This window comes from Phaenicophaeus curvirostris, chromosome 20, assembly GCF_032191515.1.
Source record: "Phaenicophaeus curvirostris isolate KB17595 chromosome 20, BPBGC_Pcur_1.0, whole genome shotgun sequence".
In the NCBI taxonomy this organism is placed as follows: Eukaryota; Metazoa; Chordata; class Aves; order Cuculiformes; family Cuculidae; genus Phaenicophaeus; species Phaenicophaeus curvirostris.
The window spans coordinates 2,145,450-2,161,398 of record NC_091411.1 but is presented as its reverse complement, the minus strand read 5'-3'; positions in this window follow the sequence as shown (position 1 = coordinate 2,161,398).

The window sequence follows — 15,949 nt, the reverse complement described above, 5'->3', positions numbered from 1 at the left end:
ATCCCGGGTTCAGTTCGGGGCCTCTCGCTCCAGGAAGGACATTGAGGGGCTGGAGAACAGGGATCTGGGAAAGGCTGAGGGCCCTGGGGCTGCTTAGCCTGGAGAGGAGGAGGCTGAGGGGAGACCTCATTGCTCTCTGCAGCTCCTGGAAGGAGGTTGTGGGGATGTGGGTGCTGGGCTCTGCTCCCAAGAAACAAATGGTAGGATAAGAAAAAGCTGCCTTGAGGTGTTCTAGGGGAGGTTTATATTGGATATTAGGAAAAAATTCATAATGAAAAGCGTGATGAAGCCCTGGCAGAGGCTGCCCAGGGCAGTGGGGGAGTCTCCATCCCTGGAGGGGTTCAAAAACCGTGGAGATAGAATCATAGAATCACAAAATCACTAGGTTGGAAAGGACCCACAGGATCATCGAGTCCAACCATTCCCATCAGTCACTAAACCATGTCCCTCAGCACCTCGTCCACCCATCCCTTAGACACCTCCAGGGAAGGTGATTCAACCCCCTCCCTGGGCAGCCTCTGCCAGTGCCCAGTGACCCTTTCTGTGAAAAATTTTTTCCTAATGTTCAGCCTAAACCTCCCCTGGTGGAGCTTGAGGCCATTCCCTCTTGTCCTCTACCCTGTCACTTGGGAGAAGAGCCCAGCTCCCTCCTCTCCACAACCTCCTTTCAGGTAGTTGTAGAGAGCAATGAGGTCTCCCCTCAGCCTCCTCTTCTCCAGGCTAAACACCCCCAGCTCTCTCAGCCGCTCCTCACAAGGCCTGTTCTCCAGCCCCCTCACCAGCTTTGTTGCTCTTCTCTGGACTCGCTCCAGAGCCTCAACATCCTTCTTGTGGTGAGGGGCCCAGAACTGAACACAGGATTCGAGGAGGGCTCTCACCAGTGTCGAGACCAGAGGGAGAAGAACCTCCCTGGACCTGCTGGTCACGCTGTTTCTGATCCAAGCCAAGATGCCATTGGCCTTCTTGGCCACCTGGGCCCCTGCTGGCTCATGTTCAGTTGGCATGTTCATTATGTTCAGATGTGGCACTTGAGGCCAGGGTTTAGCGGGCAGGGTTTGTCTGTGCTGATGGTTGGACTGGATGAGCTTAGAAGTCTTTTCCAACCTCAGTGATTCTGTAATTCTTCTGAGGTTTGGCGTAGTTTATTGCTTTTAAAAACACCTGTGCTGTCCATCATTAAGTGATTCTCCACCTTTGCCTTCGAGCTTGAGAAACATCCCACTTATCTTGGGGTTTTCCCTATTGTAGAGCCAATATCCCTGGGTGCTTTGTGAGACCAAGTGTCTTGTCATTAAATTCAGTGCTTCAGAGCCAGATGATGTTGAAATGCAGCAAAACAGAGTGCAAGAGAGAGCAGAATGGCAATAAAGGTTGAAAAATTTCCTGGCTTTGGATACTTTCCGGCACTGATGGGTAGTCATAGAATCACGGAATGGTTTGGGTTGGAAGGGACCCATTTTCACCTCAATGGCAGATTCTGACAACGGTGAGAGCTGTCCTGAGGAAGAGTTGTTACTGCTGACTTCACATCACGTCAGTTAATACACTAGGAGCTGCCACTGCCACTTCTGTGCCTTCACATCTGACACCAGTAAACACAGAATTGTAGGATCATGGAATGATTAGGGTTGGAAGGGACCTCCAAGCCCATCCAGTTCCACCCCTGCCATGGGCAGGGACACCTCCCACTGGATCAGGGGCTCCAAGCCCCATCCAGCCTGGCCTGGAACCCCTCCAGGGATGGGGCAGCCACCCCTGCTCTGGACAACCTGGGCCAGGGCCTCCCCACCCTCACAGGAAAACATTTCTGCCTAAGATCTCATCTCAGTCTCCTGTCTGCAGTAATAGTTACTTTTAGGACATTTGAACCTGAGCACAAAGATGCCAGCTTTGTTGTAGCGCAGTGTCTGCAGTAATTTGGCCTGTGATCACAATGAGGGTTTGACTCCTGAAGGACAAGGCTAGAAGGGAGTATCAAGTGCCTTTTTCATTGTGGAGTGTGTGATTATTTTAGAATGAAACATGTAAAGGGTGGAAATAAACCACAACGCAATGCACACAGAGGATAGTTACACAGTAATTTGGTGTGAATTCCTTAATGGAGCGGATTGTCCCTGTCTTGATACGGCTGGTGGACATGAACTTTACATAGGAGGTGTGGCTCCTGTGTTCTTAGATGAAGACATAGCTTGTTGCTTTGCTTCCTTTCCTATTTCTATCAAGAAATATGTCTATCATGATATATGTTTTAAATGGTGAGGACCTGTTTGTCTACATCCTCGTGCTGCACTTGAATTTAGGATTTTTTAGGTACAGGTAATATTATCTCAGCACCCAACTATTCTTCTTAGCACAAAGTTGGACTTGGACTGTTGGAAGCAAAACCTCAACAGTTCTGGTGCAATCAAGTTTTCCTGACCCGTGAATGACTTCTTAGCTGAGAACCCCGTATGCTTTTCCACATGGATTCAGTCTTGATGTCGATGAAGTGGGAAGGGAGCTGGTGGGAGTCTGTCCTGTGGCGCTGGGGCCAAGCGGCACAGCTCAACCCAGTCTTAGCCACCTCTGTGTTTTATTTAAGCTTTGTCCATAGCCCTCTTCTGCATTTGAGTTTGCAGTGGGCTTGTGGTTCCACGTGAGTTCCCAGCCACTTTTCCCTCAAATGCTCAAATTCCAGCCTTCAGAACGCTTATGGCGTTCTGTGCAAAGGTGGATTAAACTCTCATCACAAGTATTTATTAAATTTGCCTTTAATCCATTTGATCTGAACTTGCCCCTGCTTGAGCCTGAGGTAAACACAGCTTTTGCAGTATTTTTTTGCTAGTAACAAAGTGTGATCTCAGGGGAAGCCGGCTTCAAGCTGGCTGGGCCCGATTCATACAATTTATGATGCAATATTCCCTGAGGCTTTGCTCAAGCTTTGGGTAATACATTACTTTTTTTCCCATCCTTCATGAAAAAGGGGGGAATTGGAAATGTTGTGTAAATATTGCTGTTTAAAACAGGGTGCAGATTTTGGTGAAGCTGACTGTGCCTGCCCTGCTCCACGATACTGAATTGTACTGTGCTGTTTGCTGTGAACACAAACATTTCTGCAGTTAGCAGGATTTTTCTTCTTCCACTGCCTGGAAGAATAAAAGTAGAGGAGTTTCAGCTCCCATACAACTTCATATTGAAAACTGAGAAAGTTTAAATGGCTGCTGTCTGCTGGGATTTTGCTGCTTATTGGAAGCTAGAAAGAATTATTTTAACTTCATATCAAATTTCTAATCTAGAGCAGCTTCTAATGAGGCTGAGAATTAGAATAATTTCAGCCAGTGGAGAGAAGGAATTAAATAAGCTTTCCACATCGGTTTTGCAGGTTTGCTTTTTGTTTTGAAGGCATGGTCCCTGCCTTGGACTTGGTGCAAGGACAAGGTGGTTTGTGTTTTCTTTTTTTCCTCTTTAGAAAAGAGATTGGGGAGGATCCTTGTCTCACACACCCCCTTACAGTGTAACTTCAAGTGTTGGATTAGTGAGACGCTCTGTCCCCAAAGAAAAGCTTAACGCTTGGGAAGGAAAGGTGTTGAGAATGCTTATCTTGAACAGCCTTCTAGTACACGTGGATGAGATCTGCCATATTCATAGAATCATAGAATCACCAGGTTGGAAGAGACACACAGGATCATCGAGTCCAACCATTCCTATCAATCACTAAACCATGTCCCTCAGCACCTCGTCCACCCATCCCTTAAACCCCTTCAGGGAAGGTGACTCAACCCCCTCCCTGGGCAGTCTCTGCCAGTGCCCAAAGACCCTTTCTGTGAAAAAAATTTCCTAATGTCCAGTCTAAACCTTCCCTGGCAGAGCTTGAGGCCATTCCCTCTCATCCTGTCCCCTGTCACTTGGGAGAAGAGCCCAGCTCCCTCTTCTCCACAACCTCCTTTCAGGTAGTTGTAGAGAGCAATGAGGTCTCCCCTCAGCCTCCTCTTCTCCAGGCTAAACACCCCCAGCTCTCTCAGCCGTTTCTCATAAGGCCTGTTCTCCAGCCCCCTCACCAGCTCTGTTGCTCTTCTCTGGACTTGCACGGAGCATCTTGAGCCGTGGTCTGAAGGAGTTTGCTTTCAGCTCTCCTCTTTTCCAGTCAGACATTAGGTCAGGAAGAAGATGGAACTTTCTGTCCTGTGAACTAAAATGCAATCTTTTCTCCTTTCTTCTTTGGTCTCTGGATTTGCTGTTGAGACCCCTCTGTTCGAGAGGATCGTTTCATGCCTCTGCAGACCTGCCCTCTCCACACGTGGCTGAAGGTCACCCTGGACGTTAGCAGGAATCTGCAGCAGGATTTTGTGGAGTTGAGCTGAAGCAGAATGCCAGCGTGAACTTCTCCAGGAGTCTGCCAGGAAAATACTGTGAGTCTTGGCAATTTTTCCTTAGGGAAGGATGAAAATCACTCAATCTAGTTCACGTTGCTTTTCTCTGGAAAAGCCAATCTTAATTAATCTACTCCATTGACTTTTGTTTCAATCTGTTTTTCTGAAAATGTCCCCAGTCCCGTCCCAGGGGACTCAAAACTCGATTTTTTTATTAACCTTCTTTTTTTCTAGCTGAAAGCTGGAATATGCTAATGCAGAGAATAATGGGACTGGTTATTATAAACAAACTATGCTCCTGTTTTGCTGCACTACAAATTAACTTCCTAAAACCTGGAAATAAACTTTTGTTTTAGAAGCCAACCTAAAAGTGGGAGGCTGTGATGAGATACCTCCTTTTTGTCCTCCTTCTCCATTTCCACAATCTTTGATGTCATCTTCCCAAGGCAGTTTTCACAACAGGTCATTTTTCTCTCTGTCTGCAAGGCTGCTGTTGATTTCCAGTGCACTGAAGCCTCTGTGGTTGCTACCTAGAGCAACGGCTTGAGCAGATGTTTTAACAATTGTCTTTTTGCCCTTTCTCTGTACACAGATGTAATACTAGAAAGATCCCACAGGCATTGTTGTAACACAGATGCGGATGGAATTTATAATCTGTGTAAAAAGTTGCACGTGTTTAGAATCATAGAATCGTTTGGTTTGGAAGGGATGTTAAAGATCATCCAGTTCCACCTCCTGCCATGGGCAGGGACACCTCCCACTGGATCAGGTTGCTCCAAGCCCCATCCAACCTGGCCTTGAACCCCTCCAGGGATGGGGCAGCCACAGCTTCCCTGGGAAACCTGTTCCACTGCCTCACCACTCTCATTGTGAAGAAATTCCTCCTTATGTCTAGTCTAAATCTGCCCCTCTCCAGTTTATAGTCATTATACCATATCATATCACTCTGTGCCTTTGTAAACAGCCCCTCCCCAGCTTTCTTGTAGCCCCTTCAGGTACTGGAAGGTTGCTGTAAGGTCTCCTCGACCCTTGTCTTCTCCAGGGTGAACAACCCAAACTCTCTCAGGCTGACAATCTGTTCATCTCACTGTTTAAATTAATATATCAGAGCATTGTAGCTCTGGATCATGTGGGCCAACATGCAAGTGATTGTGCATCTTCTGTTCTTGCTGGGTGCTTTGCATAGCCTGGTATCAAGCTGAGAAGCAGGAAGAAAACTAAGGAAAGAATACAGCTGTTCTGCCATGGAACTAGCAGCCAGTGCACCACGTTCTCTCCTGAACTCCTTGAGAGTGGCTTCTGTTCCCACAGACGCCCATTAGTTATCAAGGATTCAAATCTCACTTCGCTGATGAACTTGGAATATGAGCTTTGTGATATATTTAGCTGGTCTTTCAGCTAACCTGGATAAGAGAAATCCTGAGTCTTGGCTCTTTTTTAAACACTTAATGAGTCTTTTCTTGGGGGAAGGAGTGTGTGTGGTAAATACACTTCCAGGCTTTTTTCCACATTAGACATAATTTAATTGGACTTGGATTTGAAAGATTAAAAAGTACTTTTGGACTGGCTCCAAGATACCGTGTGCTTACTGAGCTCACAAGCTAATGCTTGTTAGCCAGCCGGCTAGGCAGCTCCTCTGTGAGCTTGAGGGAAGCAGCTGTGCGATACGGCTTCAGCCTCCTGATGGAGATGCTCATCCCTGTGACCCAGCCTGCTCCTTGTCTGATTTCTTTCAAGCAGAGAATATCCTCTGCGTGGAAAACTGGAGCAGCTCTGTGCCATCCCAGTGTGGTGCCTGGCCTCTGCGCTGGGTTCCTCTGCACCGTGTCCAGATGGAAGCTGCACCAAGAGCCAGGGATCCCATTAATCAGGTACCCATCTCAGTTAAATTCTGTTGTACTAAAGAGACTTGACGACGTCTTGTCACAGCTTGACTGCAATTTCAAGCTTGCATCCTTTACCTGGGAAAGAAAAACACTACCAAACGTGGGGCAGACTCAAAGCCAGCGCTCCCAGCAGGTAAACGATCCCGGTTCATTCTCCTCCAGCCCTCGGGAAGCAGCTGCAGTGGCTGCTGTCCGTGTCGCGCTCTGTGGGAGGGCACTGAGGTACCATGAGCATTTCCGAGATGGTGAGTCAACTCTTGCACATCAAAGTGATAAGGGAAGTAGAAACGTAAGCTCCCGAGGAACACACCAAGCCTTGGAATACTGTGGAAGTGAAATGCAACCCACGGTGTTGGTTTGGTTTTCTCATTTGCCTCTTTTATGGTTCCCTTGTTTGTCTGAGCTCCTAGTCTAATAGATTTGACAGGAGACTGAGTCATGATTTCTGGGTTCTCTGCCAGGAGAGGTTTTTTTCAGTTACCATTGGCTTTGGTGCCCTTCATTAACTTGGAATGAGACAGGATCTCACAAGGATGTACTGAACCTTCATATTTAAGGTGGTGTCAGGTGTGACTGCAGTGTGCTGGAGGAATATGTTACTAGTCCTGTCAAACTGAAGCCTAAACAGTTTAAAAAAAACACTGAGAGACTTGGGGTTGTTCAGCCTGGAGAAGAGAAGGCTCTGGGGAGACCTTAGATCAGCTTCCAATACTGAAAGGGGCTCCAGGAAACCTGGGGAGTGGATTTTGATCAGGGAGTGCAGGGAGAGTGTGAAGAGGAATAGTTTTAAGCTGAGAGAGGGGAGATTTAGATTGAACGTTGGGAAGAAAAGTTTTGCTGTGAGGGTGGGGAGGCCCTGGCCCAGGTTGCCCAGAGCAGGGGTGGCTGCCCCATCCCTGGAGGGGTTCAAGGCCAGGCTGGATGGGGCTTGGAGCCCCTGATCCAGTGGGAGGTTTCCCTGCCCATGGCAGAGGGTTGTACTGGATGGGCTTTGAGGTCTCTTCTGACCCAAACCGTTCTGTGATTCTGTCATTCTGTGGAAGACAATTGGGAGTTCTACCACAGCCCTCATGTTCCTGCAACAGGTTTGTTGTACTTGTAAAGCCATTTTTGTGCTGCTCACTTAATCCTAGGCATAGAGAGTTGCATCTACAAGATACCCTGCTATATGGGTAGTAAAGCCTCATACCCTTTATTCTAACTGGTTTGTTTCATTTGTTTAAAATAGATTAAAAAAACTTTGGCAGTAGTGTGACTTTCCTTTTTTTCTTGAATTCTTGAAGTAAAATCGTTCAGTACCTCAATATTGGGATCATTTGCAGTGCTTGCCAGCTGATCCCTTTTTGTGCAGCTCCTGCTTTTGATCTCGCTTGAAACTGCTGCCTCTACAACGATGCCGCTTGTGTCGCAGAGCACAGTACAGCTCTGCTTTTCCTCCTTTGTCACACTTTATTTCTGCAGCAACTGCAGACACTGGCTCGCTGCTTGGAGGGCTCAGAGCACCGGCTGCCCTGCCAGGGCTTCTACGCGCTGTTGAATTTAGGATATATCTGCCAGGTTGTTTTTCCCCACTCCCTCAAGCTACTAAAAACTAGCCTAGAGCTTTGGAAGTAGCGTGATTCTTCATTATGGGGTAGATACTAAAGGAAATTAAGCTGGCTTTGTTACAGTACCCCAAAGCAAGCAAAACACTAATTTCTCTGACAGAGAAATTAATATTTGAAATGTGTTTTGCATGCCTTTGAAAGTCATCCCTGCCACACATTTACTGTGTGTGAGAATGTCAGGGAGTTCTAAAATCTCCCTGCATTTTTGCAAAGATCTGGTGAGGGAAGCTCAGGAGTTCCTTTTGCTCTTCTGTGGATCTCTGTGTGTGAGCATCCCAGTCCTTGGTCTGGTCCTGGCAGACGCCTCCAGCAGGCTGCGTAGTCCGAGCAGTAAATATTTATCTTGGGTCATGAAATCTTTGGCTGTAACAATAGGGATTGTCAATATTGTGAAGGAATGGTTTCACCCCAAGTAGAATGTAGCAGAAAGCCCTGCCGTTTCAGCCTTTGCTGCTGTTTTGCACAGCTGGGAGAGGCCGAATATTTATATTTCTTACTGACCACGTTGTAGATAATGGGTCTGGTTTGAAATAGGTTGCGAGTCGAGCAATAAATGGGCTTAAAGCGGAGTAAAAGTGATCATGGCTAAATCCATACAGTAGTTAATGATTAGCCTTCCATACAGATAATGACGTGCGTTCTGCTTGTCAGCATTATCTGCAAGTTTAGAAACTTTGCTCCGTCTCAGACCTGTTGCCTGTTTGGAGAAGGCTGCTCTCCTGGAGGCAGTTGATGGAAAACCCGTTTCTGGAATAGTAAGTACTCAGCTTTTTTTAGCTCTGAATCATTTCTACTCTGGATTGACAGCTCTGCGGAAGCGCGTGGGTTTGGAAGCTGGATGAAGGTGGCAGTTTTCAAAGCTCTTTCTTGGAGTGGTTTATTGTCACTTGTAACTAAAATAAAAAATGCATAGATCTCTGTTCTAACTTTCCATGTCCTAGAGGCAGCCCTGTCAGAGGAGTGTTGTGAGGCCAAGTTATCCCAAGGGCAAGTTCCTTCCCAGAGAATAGGAATTTGATTATCCTTTCCGTGCTCTTCACACTGCAGATCTTCCACCTTGCTGAGCTGACAAAGCATGAAGGTGGGATTGTATTTCTGCATTTCCAAAGCAGAAATGTAGAGGTGCTCTGTTCTCTGGACTTGGTTTTGACTTTGTTCTCTGGACCCTTACATTTATTTGCATTACTACCTGGAAGATATTTATATATCACATGCTCCATCCTCTGTCTGTTATGGGAGATCATAGAATCATAGAATCACTAGGTTGGAAAGGACCCACTGGATCATTGAGTCCAACCATTCTTATCATTCACTAAACCCCTCAGCACCTCACGGAGCAAGAGTAGGAAAGTGCCTCTGGTGATGTATATTGCCCTCTGCCGAAGCCGAGTTCAGCTTCCTGGGCTTAATTGAAGCCTGGATTTTGCGCCCACGATGGCCTGTGTTCTACCTTGCATTCTGCTCAGGCTTCTCAAAACAAGGGGTGTTCAGAACAAGTGAAGCACAAATGAATTTGATTCTGGGCTGTAGTAGAACAGCTTTTGTTTTGAGGAAGAGTTGTAGATGGGGATGCAGAATGAAATGAACACTTTTATTACCCTTCTGCAGACAAGGGAAACATGAGTATTTTATAAAGTCAATCTTGTGAACTATTAGGTCTTTGGTGAAAAGCCTACATTTAAAAGGTGACCCTGACACACCAGAGTAGGAATTAGAAGACCAGCATATTCCCATGAGAGCTGACATCAACAATGTGTGGCTATTGCGGCAATGTTTGGCACAGGCTGGAACGTGATGGCTCCAGGGAAGGTGAATGGTTGAGTGGCCACCTTAAAACGCTGCTGCGTCTGCACATTGACAGACATCTGAGGAGTAACCTTAGGCAAATAACTACTTAAATATGAAAAGAAAGGAGTGGAATGTGCTCCTGGGATTGTTATTCAAAGAAGCTTTCATATGTGGTGGAAGCCAATGTACAACCCTGTGATGAGTGTGTGGCGGTGTTGGAGATGGGAAAATGCATACGAGTTGCTCAAACTAGGATGTTTCATGTCAGACGTGTGGAGTGGATTCTTAATTACTAAGGCGTTTGGAGGGTGGTTTTCTCCTTGTCCAGGTTCTCAGTACGTGTGGGAAGGCCAGTTCAGAACTTGTACAAAGGTTGCCTTTTCTGGCCTAAGTCTGGTTATGATGTTGAAGAACTGCCAGAGTGGAAAAATGAGCTCGTTTTCCGCATGTGCAGGTTTGTGTCCATGTCGAGATTGTTACCAGTTGATCCACTAACTCAGAACTGTCTTTGTTTTCATTGTATGGCTGTGCCTTGGGCATTGCCTGAGCTCACTGGAGGGAAGAAATGTGCAGGATCAGAGTCTGCGTGGGTAAGTGATGGTCTTACTCATGAGGGAAGGCGAACTGGGTGACCTTGAAGTCTCCTAAACCTCAGTGGCTCTGTGACTGAAAATCTTAACCGTGAGTCCTTCTGTGGTGATATGTGGAACGAGGGCAAGTAGGGTGAGATCTGGGAATCTTCTGTGAGTCTCCGGAATCATCTGTGTTGATGGACTTTAGGCTCCCTTTTATGATGCCTGTAATAAACCAATGCCATCCATTCTATTACCCTCAGCATTTGTTTAATCTATGCGCAACAAAGGTATTTATGATGTTGTTAGATAGTATTGGTAATTTTGCACCTATGTTAAAGGCCAAGCAATGCATTTTAGGTGACATGGAGTGACATTGCGTTTTTGCAGCTGTGGAAACCTTTGCTGGCATATTTGGGAATGCACCTGCTGACTCCTGCATTCGTGTTGTGTCTTCTAGGATTATTTTACAATCGTACAGAACTTATGGCTAGAAGGCACTGTTTTAAATAAATTTGGTCAGAGCTGCTTATACTCTTTAGCCTTGTGTGTGTCCTTCCTGCTTCGGCAAACCATTTAGCAATGGTTTATCAGATATTACCTTGTCTTGCATCCTGACCTATCTATTCGTAGTTTTCCTTACAGATTCACTGCTTCTGCACAAAAGAGTTTGTTTTCTTTTTTCATTTTTAAGTTTTCCCTTCATTTAAAATGAGTCTGTTGTAGGTAGAATACATGGTAGAAGCTGTTCTTGATTAGGGCATATAAAACAGGAAAAGAAGTTCTTCACTAGGCCTGGATTTTCTAAGGAAGTGGAAGTTATCTAATCTTGCAGAATACATATCTTGCAAGATACAGTTCCAAAACTTAATTTCTTTTTTAGATTAAAAAGTTCTTGAAGAATCTCACAAGGCTGAGGACTCGGCCCCACTTGTTCCTCAGCGTACGGTGAGGCAGCGGGATGATTTCTGCTCCCTGTCGGCGTGGATTGCATCTCCCCAGTCACCATTCTTGTGCTCAGTTGTGTAATGTTTCAGCAGGACCAGCTGCTGAGGATAAGGAAGTATCTATTTATTCAAGAAGTTGCATAATCTTGGAAAATACGGGTCACACGGCCCTTCTTTTCTGCCTCCTCTTCCCCACTGCTGTCCCGTTCCTCTCCACTGGGAAGGAGGAGGGTGAGGCAGCTTCCTTCAGCTGCCGAGCGAGTGCTAAGCAGTTTCTAGTGAGATGATCCTCAGTGATTTCTGACTGAACGAATGTCGTGCACGGTAAGCAGCCCACTAATGCCTGTGGGATTCGAGCCGTTCTGCTGTATCTCTGCCTAAACACAGCTCGGTCCCCGAGGGAAGCGGCTTGTGTTGCCTGGATGCTGAACACTGGATATTTTGCGACATGGGGATGAATTACTGGGTTACTTTTTATGATGTATGTAAGAAAGATGGGTCTAAGATAAAGTGGCGTGGCCGGCTGCTGTCCTGGGATAGTTGTTGCAGGAGTCTTTGAGTGCTGAAGAGCTTCTGTAGATGCCTCATGGGAACTGCCTTTGATGGAAACTTGTTAGTACTAGCTCTGAATTCACGCTGGTGTTGGCTATAAGGAATTTTGGTGTCTCCCAAGCTTTTCTCCCTATTAGCCTGCATGGTTTATAAAGAAATTGTAGCCATCAGTTTTGGCATCTCTGATGCTGTGCTTTACTCTCCAGATGAGTGTTTGAGCCAGCTTTTGTACAGTATCTTCTTTGCTTTGGGAGCTGTGGGACTGGTGTTCACTCCTCAGGTCTTGGCATATTCTGAGGTGCCTTGATTCTCCCTACTGGCTCAGGCTGCCCAAGGCCCATCCAACCTGGCCTTGAACCCCTCCAGGGATGGGGCAGCCACAGCTTCCCTGAGCAACCTGTTCCAGCACCTCACCACTCTCGTGCTGAAGAAATTCCTCCTTATGTCCGGTCTAAATCTTCCCCTCTCCAGTTTATACCCATTGCCCCTCATCCTATCACTATAAGCCTTTGTAAACAGTCCCTCCCCAGGTTTCTTGTAGCCCCTTCAGGTACTGGAAGGTCGCTGTAAGTTCTTCTCGGAGCTTTCTCTTCTCTGTAATGACATGGACTCTGCTTCATGAAGTTCAGTGCATTGTCCTGTACGGAACAGCCTGTCCTTAATTATTTTTTCTTCTTCTTCAAAGATTTAGAGATTTCCTGAGGAGTCTGCGGAAGCTGGAAGATTAGGAATAACCTTCCCCTTTTAGGGAAGCAGATCAAGCAGGGTCTCCAACAGAAGGTGACCAGACAAGTCTGTTAGGAAAATAAACTCCATCAAAGGGATGTGATTGTGACCGTGCTGAGAGGAAGAGTGATGGCCCCTCCTCTCGACATGGGGATTGTGCTCGCTTTATCAACTTCTTTTTATCTTCATTTTAATTAAAAGTTGCTTAATGTATATAACTGCTCCAAGCTGCCAAGTAATGTGCAGTTCCAGGAAGCCTGCGTGAGCCAGCATCTCAACTGGAATCCATTGTCTGAAATTTGGCCACTTGATTTTTTTTGCTCTGTCCATGCGTGTGGTGTGATGGTTTCAGGAGGAGGCTGCAGCCTTGTCTCCTGGGCACTGAGGAGCCCTGTTACGAGAGGGACAAGCATGTATTGGTTCAAGTGTGGAATGTGGGAAAGAGATATGAGGATGTGGTAAGAAGATAAGCAAATGGTGGCAGCTCAGATAAGCGTGAGAGAAGAGCAAGATTACTCCACTTGGCAGGGCTTCCTTGTGATCTTTGCAAAGCCCCATAGACCCACCGTGAGTTCCCCCAGGCACCCAGGAAGGGGTGGTGTTATTGCCTCGGGCGTGTGATCTGTCTGTGCTGCAGAGCTGGGCTCTGGCTCTGTCCTTCACCCCCAGCTTTCCTGTGTGGGTGACAGGAGGCTTTGATCTGCTCTCTCCCCATGTCCTGCCACCAGGGTTGGTTGGGGGGTGGCCCTGCAAGAGGGTCTGTCTCAGCCTGGTCAGTTGTGGGCATGTTTCATGGACAATGGAGTGGTTTTGAGATGCCACGTTCTCTGCCATCACCTTCAGCATCCGCGGCTGTGCTGGAATGGTTGATGAGACAGCGATCCTTGATGAGGCGATGACAGAGGATCCGACCTCCTGTATGGCTTTCTCCCCTCATGAACATCTAACAGCCTGTAGGTTATTTTTAAAAGCCCTTTCTTCTGCTTGTAGCATGTATGGTAGCTGCAGGAGAGGTGGTCTCTACAAGCTACCAGCTTGGCAGTCTCCCTTCCAACATCTCTGCTGACTGCTTCCATCTCTGCATGTCATGATCTGCCCAGTCATCATCCCCTTTTGAAACTGAACGCAAAATGTTGTCTGTAGTCCTGCTCAGCTCTTTTTTCGCTCTACTCCCTGTACTCCATTCTCTGGCTTCTCAGGCTGGACGTCCTCCAGAGTACCTGTCTTCTTCCTTCCAAAGCTTCTGAAACCCAACTGTGTCAATAGTTCAACTGTGTCAATAGCTCGGCTGTGTCGCTTCTGGTCACAGGTGGCGAGGGAGAATGCACCCTCTGTCACACGGTGTGTTTTCCTGCTTGGCTCTGCTGATCCAGCTTGAATTGATTTTGTAGGCGTCTCCAGTCATGGACAAAACCCAGGAAACACAAACTTATGCAGCCTAACCCTCAGAACATATTGGAGCTCCTCTCCCAAACCGTTCTCTTCTTGATCATTATCCTCCCCCGTCTGGTGTGTTGAGCTTTTAGGAAGCCTTAAACTGCTGGTGAAGGCTTTTGGTTGGGTCTCTGAGGTGGTGACACATTTGCAGGCCAAGCCACACAGTTCTGCTGTGACCATGCAAGCATCCTAATTTAGCACTAAGAGCTCCTTCTTCAGGAGTTGCGCAAGGGAAGAACAGAAGTGTGCAATTAAAAGGTGTGCCTGGCACAGCACGCTCCCTCGTTGTCTGTCCAGGTTCCTGCCTGGCATTGCTGGAGCTGCTTGAGAAAGCTTTGAGAGGAGTTCATAGAATCATAGAATCACCAGGTTGGAAGAGACCCACTGGATCATTGAGTCCAACCATTCCCATCAATCACTAAACCATGTCCCTCAGCACCTTGTCCACCCATCCCTTAAACCCCTCCAGGGAAGGTGACTCAACCCCCTCCCTGGGCAGCCTCTGCCAGTGCCCAAGGACCCTTTCCGTGAAAAATTTTTTTCCTAATGTTCAGCCTGAACCTCCCTTGGTGGAGCTTGAGGCCATTCCCTCTTGTCCTGTCCCCTGTCACTTGGGAGAAGAGCCCAGCTCCCTCTTCTCCACAACCTCCTTTCAGGTAGTTGTAGAGAGCAACGAGGTCTCCCCTCAGCCTCCTCTTCTCCAGGCTAAACAGCCCCAGCTCTCTCAGCCGTTCCTCGTAAGACCTGCTCTCCAGCCCCTTCACCAGCTTCGTTGCTCTTCTCTGGACTCACTCCAGAGCCTCAACATCCTTCTTGTGGTGAGGGGCCCAGAACTGAACACAGGATTCGAGGAGCAGTCTCACCAGTGCCGAGTACAGAGGGAGAAGAACCTCCCTGGTCCCGTTGGCCACGTTGTTTCTGATAAAAGCCAAGATGCCATTGGCCTTCTTGGCCACCTGGGCACACCACTTCTGGCGCTGGAGAGCAACAGTGTGTTTCTGTAAAACAATTTATTTTACATTGCGGAGGAATGAACTGTGTTCCTCATGTCTGTGAAGTGTGTCTGTCCCTAACAGTGTGTCCCAGGCGGGCTCTGGCTGGCGTTGCCGGATACCCCTGTGATACCAACAGGTAGGATCGGTCTGGCCCCCAGTTGTGCCTTTAAGCAGCGCTGGAGCTAAGCCTGGGATCCTGGAGGAGTCCCAGCAAGTCCACCCCTTTGGAAAGGAAGCAGTTAAAGTTGTGGAGTTTGCCAGGAAACTGAATAAACTTGCAGCAGTGCTGAAATCTGGTGATGACCAGCTTGGACCATTCAGGGGAGACCGCAGGAGAGGCAGGGAACAGTGCTGTAGTGTCTGCAGGCTCCCGGCTTCCCCTCCCACCTCTATTTACTGCACTGAAAAAAAGAAAAGGATTGGGCTTGAGACCACAAGCTGGGAGCCAGCGGAGCTCCAAGAGTCTGCCGGCTGTGCTGCCGTAAGTAGAGCACAGATAACTTCTGCTTGTCTTTGCCATTCCTTATGTGTTTTATGTTACATATAGCATTCCTTAGTGTCCTGCAGGATTGAGATGTGGATGATGTGCAAGAAATTTTTGCCTTTCCAACTTGCTATTTTTAACCTTTTTCCCTTGGATTTCTCTTGGGAGCTTTCACCTGGATTCTCAGTAAACCTTACCAGTTCTTTATCACTCCTTGTTGAGGAGAGGGAAGGGACCAGGGACCCCGCTAAGCATGTTCTTGCTGCCACAAGCACTGGTAGAGGGACCTTGGATAAGAATCCCTCTCGCTGTGCCGAGACAGACGTCCGGAGGCCCCTGGGCAGGAGCCAGTCCCGCCGGCATGGCCGGTGTTCTTCCCACTGCTGGGCCACGGCAGCAAGCGCTCTCTCTCTTCGACACGTAACCAGTGTAAAGGAGACTGAAGAGGTGTTTTGGAAAGCTCTGATCCTTTTGGGCAGAGCCAGGGGCATTAGTTCGGTTTCTTGCTTTTGCCGAACTAGGATGAGAAAGATGAGGCGCTGTTTTGAAGGGAGGAGTTTGTTGCTCTAATAGGCATTGATTTAGGGCTCCGTGGTTAATCCTGTT